The sequence below is a fragment of the Vicugna pacos genome, chromosome 2, assembly GCF_048564905.1.
Source record: "Vicugna pacos chromosome 2, VicPac4, whole genome shotgun sequence".
NCBI lineage: Eukaryota > Metazoa > Chordata > Mammalia > Artiodactyla > Camelidae > Vicugna > Vicugna pacos.
In genome coordinates, this window is record NC_132988.1 from 34,680,940 (window position 1) to 34,687,123 (window position 6,184).

At 40.4% G+C, this 6,184-nt stretch overlaps 1 long non-coding RNA gene across 1 annotated transcript; it reads left to right on the top strand.

The window, feature by feature from the left end:
• The first annotated feature begins 1,249 nt into the window (after positions 1-1,249).
• On the top strand, positions 1,250-4,578 carry LOC140685743 (uncharacterized). Its single transcript, XR_012059122.1, has 3 exons — positions 1,250-1,529; positions 2,677-2,807; positions 4,496-4,578. It is a non-coding gene; the product is annotated as an uncharacterized lncRNA (long non-coding RNA).
• Positions 4,579-6,184: the final 1,606 nt, after the last annotated feature.

Consider the following 6,184-nt stretch of genomic DNA (forward strand, 5'->3'; position numbering starts at 1 on the left):
TAACACTGTAATGAACATCCTGACTTACATTTCTTTCATGAATATGCATAAGAGCTTTTCTAGGATAGCCACTGTCTTCATCAGCTTCAGCTGCCATAACAAAATACCATAGACTGGTGGTTTAAACAACAAAAAATCAGTTTTTTCACAGTTCTAGAGGCTGGAAGTCCAACATCAGAGTGTCAGCATGGTTGGATTCTGGTGAAAACTCTTTTCCTGGATTGTAGATGGTCACCTTCTAGCTATGTTCTCACAAGGCAGAGGGGAGAGAGAGTTCTCATCATATCAGTTTAGGGCCCCATCCTTATGATCTCATTTAAACTTAATTACATACTAAGGGTCCTATCTCCAGATACAGTCTTATGTGGGTTAAGGCTTCAACATCTGCATTTTAGGAGGACACAATTCAGTCAGAGTAGTCACCTAGTGGTGGGCTATGTGAAATCTGTATCTTCAACTTTTCTAGATATTTCCAACTTAATTTCCAAAGTGGTTGTAATAATTTACAGATGCTCCAGCAAGTATACAGAAGAAGGGGTATTTTTAACTAGAAGAACTAAACAATCCCAAATGGAAGATAGAGGGTATGATCTTTTCAAATTGCAACTTCTTTTTGCTTGTCCATCAATATCTGAGAAGTCTTCTTCCAAGTAGCTGTCTAAGTATTGGCTTCTGCCAATCAGTTCTTTTGCTTGTAGCCATAGTACTACATAGAGTGGTCTGTTCTCTTTAATCCTAATATAAAAACCATTGACCCTACTCAATCCAATAGAGCTTCATTAGAGGCCAGTGATGTGGAGTAGAACGACTCAATGGATTCAAAGTGATGGCTAGTGCTTTCCCAGAGAAGCCAGGTCTGGTTTGCTGGGGACAAGTGGAACAAAGAGTTTCAAGTCCATTGCCATATAGCCCCCCTCAAGCTCCCAATCATCTCTGGTTCCAGCTGTGAAAAGCCAGTGTTCTCTGACATCCACAGTGCCATCTGTTTTTGCAAATAGGATATTTAATTTTCCTTAAAAATAGCTTAAACAACATTTGAACCCCTCCCTCTCATTCACTTTGTCACTGCCTCTCCCCTAACTTAGCATCTTGCTCTCTCATTTCTTCAGCATCCAGGAGCCCTATTTTCCTTTTGTTAATGTGATTCCTTCTCACGCAAGCCCAAGGAAGTATTATTTGCCCCCCAAGGTACTCGTCTGTGAATTAAGAAGAGGCTGATGAGAGAAAGAGATGGTTTCTTATGTTTCAATCATGTAGACAGTCTATGAATCAAAAGGGATTTTTCAGAGTGAGTTAAGCAATCTATTTTCCTTCCCGTATGTGTCACCATTTTTCTGGAAACTCTTAGTTATCAGGTAAAACTTGACTTCAGGAGGTTCTCTGACAGCTTAATCATGTCCTACGCTGGATCCCACAGTGAAGCCAGAAAGCTGAAAGTGTTTGCCGCTCTCATTTCCATGGCAACTGTCTGAAGGCCAAATATAGGATCGCATTTCGCTGTAGGTCCCAGCAGAAGAAGGAACTGTGTGGTAAGGAAAACCCCTTTTAGTCAGAAATTTTTCTTTAGGAGGTCAAGACCTTTGAAAAATTAATGGAAAAGTACCAAACCATGCCTTTACATACATATTTTTAATGCTGCATTGGTCTTAACTAGGGAATTTTACACTTGTGTGTCATAATGAATCCATTTCCCCTTTGCTGTCCCTCGCTCCCCCTTTCCATGTCTGTCAGTCTATCCGTTCCTTATTCTTTCCACTGTAATGCAGTGCCTGTCTCACCCAGCAGGAACCGGAAAAATATTTTTAAATGAATACATGTGACTAGTTATGAATAATCTCATACATATAGGTGGCTCTCTGAGCAGTAAGCCAAGAAATACCCGTCCAATGATCGCTATGCAGATTCCCTGCGCTATCTAGGGAACGAGGAAGTTCTCTGAGCAAGAGTCAACATGGGGCAGTTGAACAGTTTTCCAGTCCCTCCTACCTTAGAGCTTTATTATTTCATCTCAAAGATTGAATTTTTAGAGCATTCCTCTCGATCTCAAATAAGATCTTTCTTTGGATGAGCTACCATTAACTTTGGCATGAAACATCAAGAAATCATTAAAATGCCTCCCTTTTGGAAGGAAGGAGGGACTGTGTCCATGCCATACTGTTGGGCAGCACACATAATCCACATGGAAAGGCTTGGGTTTAAGGTTGTTGCCACCTTCAAAGGAAAGACTGAACATTTCTGTGTATCAGGCTGTTGGACTTCTGATGGCCACAATCTTAATTTCTACTCCCTAGGAGCGGTTCTATATAAAAAGGATCTTGGAATTTTATTTATCTATTTATACATGTGTATTCTACATAAATAGTATATATATTTATTACATATAATATGGCAAATAAGCATCATTTTTTATAGTTAGAAATTAGAGACACACATGTGATCACTATTAGGACACTTCTTTTGAAAGCACTGAGTAACCTGTTAAAATCCATGGCATTCACCAACTCCTTTATCAGAGTCAAAGAGAGACAGGGAAGTAAGGCAGTTATCCAGCCAGCATGAAACTCTTCTTACTATTGCAACACAGTTGTCTCTTTGATCTATGTTTTTAGCTCCCATTTATTATTTCTTTGTGCTCATTTGCCAAGTTTCTTTACAGTTAGCTTTCCATATCTGTAGGTTCTGTATCCATGGATTCAGCCAACTGTGTATTAAAAATACTGCGGGGAAAAAAATTCCAGAAAGTTTAATAAAGCAAAACTTGAATTTACCTCACCTGGCAAATGTTTACACAGCATTTACATTGCATCGTAAGTGACCCAATGATGATTTAAAGTCTATAGGAGGATATGCATAGGTTACATGCAAACACTACTAACGCCATTTTCTATAAGGGACTTGAGCACCTGCACACTTTGGTATCCAAGGTGGGTCCTGGAACCAATCCTCTGGGATACTGACAGATGACTGAGTGTATTTCATTTCTGACACTTTATGATAATTTTTTAGAAACACTGAGTAAACTTTAACATTGTTAAGAAACAAGTCCTGGAAGGGAGCTCCTACAAAAGTGGACCAAAAAGATAAAAACCTGTTTATGGTGTGGCAAAATTTCTCCCCAAGTTGTCCTCAATCAAGCTGTTAACATGAAGAGCCACCTTCTTAAGTGCTCAAACACTAAAAAGGAATTGTACGTACATAATTGCTATATTACACTCTTGTTGATTAGTATATATATATTACTGTATGTATATATGTACATACAGACACACTTATGAAACCAATCATTTGTATCTAGTTTCTTGGTTTCATTTTGCTTCCTTGGCTGCATGGTTTTTTTGTTCTTGGACCCCAAAGTGCAGAGTGTTTTACTTTTGTTTATTAATAACTGTTGACAGTAATAACAATGTCTTAGTTGAATATTGAAATTCTTATTAGTGGATCGTTTCTTTATATGTATAATACGACATCTCAAATTATATCAGCAGGAAAAGAGATTTTACTATGACCTGTAAACTGCTACAGTTTTGCTATGATTTCTAAAAGGAACAGGTGAAATTTGAGAGGTGTTAGGGCCAGATGGCGTGCCCACCTCCTCCAAAGCTTAGGAGGACAGACATCTCAGAAGAGTGTGTGCTGGTGCCCACGTTCTTCGGGGGATGTCTGACCCTGAGATCCTACCTTCCTTCTTGGCCTCCCGACAACTGGTGGCTCATGACATTGGAGTGTGCGGGGAGTGGCTAAAAGCAGTGCCAGGTTCTAGGAGCATCCTCATTTCTGTAATTCAAAGAGAGGAGTATTTTTATCTCTTTTAAAGAGAATCCCGTCACTCCTGTGACTGTGGGAGGTGCACAGAGTTATATGGCCCGTGGGCACGTGGAGCCAGGGTCAAAGTCTGCAGGGGCTTTCTTTCCTTTGCTTGTCCCTGCCTCTCTCAGAATGTCCATGCTCTCCCACACACTGCAGATAAGCTGCTTCCACACAGGAGCGGTCAGCCACGCACTGCACCAAAGCCCCCCACAGAGAAGGGCCAGGATCTGTGCGGCTCATCTGGCTGCTGGCAGGGGCTTCCATTGGCCCAGCTTGGGGCCAGAGGACAGCAGGGATGGGTAATAATCCTGAGCCACTCAAGAGTAAGAACATGACATTCCCGAGAGGGTTTTTAAAATGCTTTGGGAGGTACTCAGTTGCTTCACAAGATGGCCTCACTTAGTCTTTAAGCCCTTTTGAGTTATCTAGGGGTGAGGTCTCACAATGTCTGTAACCAGTATTTGGACTCTATGTAAAACATGATACATAGATTCAAACTCATTTTTTAAAATACCAGCTATATTTTAAAAAATATCAGCTACATCCCAGGGCTGGAAAATCTCATAGTTTAAAAAATCTTAATAAATTTTTATAGTTCTATGATTATCAGTAATATGTTTTACTGTCTATAAAACCTATAGGGAAAATTGTCAAATGAGAACTTACATGATCTTTTTTTTTTTTTTAGCATAGGAGGCTCTTAAGAGACACAGACGATGGAAAGAAATGGCTTCCAACAAATTTAAGAAGAAAATTCTAGTAATAAACAGAATGAGCATATGTCTATACTAAATAGTTTGATTTGTTAAAAATATGAAATTTAAAAATTAATAAAGTTTTAACTGAATAAAAGACTTAATGTTAGTTAATATAGTGATCTTATTGAAGGCAGAGTTTGTACTAGAATGAGTTTGTATCAGTTGAAGCTAAGGATAGGGAGCAGTTAAATCTCTGAGCTCTGAACTGAGCAGAATAAATCAAGGCATTTTTATGCAATTCTTAAAGAAATGCAACACACAGACACTTTTAAGTACGTCTCTTGGTTTCTCTAAAATCAACTTTTATGTCCCTCTTCTAACAAAACATGAGTACTACTCCTGCAGAAAGGAACCTGAGAGTCTTCCAAAAGACGAGTCATTGTGAAATGGAAGGGTCTCCCCTTCAAGACACAAAAGGAAGTTGCGTTCAACATGCACCGAGGCTTCCTCAGTCAGGGAATAGGAAGAATTCCCCAACAGGAATAATGAACAGAAGAAGCTGGGTCTTAGGAGTTCTATATGCCAGCTCCCCTGGTCTGGTCCCCCCAGCTCTCTGACTGATGATGTATCTAGCAAGGATCACCAGCCAAATGAGAGAAATCGAGCACTTACTTATTAATCTGCACAAGGATTTTTTTTTTAATTCCCTGGTTAAAGGATTTTGGATACTCTGTGATGGGAACTCATCCAGGCCTGAAACTAAAGTGGGATTTTCTGTTGCCTTTGCTAACATGACACGTGGGAACTGTAGGTTCAGGTATGCCTGGGAGGGAGGGAGGGAGAGAGAGAGACTGCAGAGCAGACTTTACATCCATGAAGGCAAACAGTCGTGCTGGAGGAGACCCAGCTGAGGGGCAGTGGCGGGTCTTCACCGCTTTCTGGTATTGTGATCCTGCCCGCCCAGGAGGCCCAGTGAACGGTAGGCTTTAACCATCCAGCCACTTGTCTTTCTTTGGAAAGAGCACACAAGGAGAAGGGGTGGGGCACGTAGAGAGCACAGGAGACCTGAGCAGCGGGTGAAACCCGTTCTCCCTTGTGCGCTGGGCATTACTGGTATCATTACTGGTATCATTATACTGTGGGGTTAAATGGGCTTTTAAAAACCAATTTGTTATTGAAATATAGTTGATGTACAATATTAGGAAGTTTCAGGTGTACATATATAGTGATTCGACATTTAAATGGATGACGAAATGATCACTAGGATGAGTCTAGTAACCATCTTAAGTTATTATGGTGTGGTTGACCATTTTGTGTGGTATATCCCCGTGACTTATTTATTTTATAATTGTAAGTTTGTACCTCTTAGTACCTTCACTTATTTTGTCCACAACCCCTACCCTTCTCCCCTCTGCAACCACCTGTTGGTTCTATCTGTGTCTTACTTATCATAAACGGGCTTTTGTACATTTGCCCAGAAACATTGTGATATTGTTTCTATAGGAAAAGGTGCTCTGAATTCTAAATAAGTGACTCAAAGTTCTGGACTGCAACACAGCAAGCAGCTTTAGCTGCTTTCCGAATGAACTGTGTGTGCGCTGTACAAAATGATGTGTGTAGGAGGCTGCTTTGTCAGCAGTGACTGGGCAGCCCTCCAGAGTTCTATAGAAGGAGAGCCT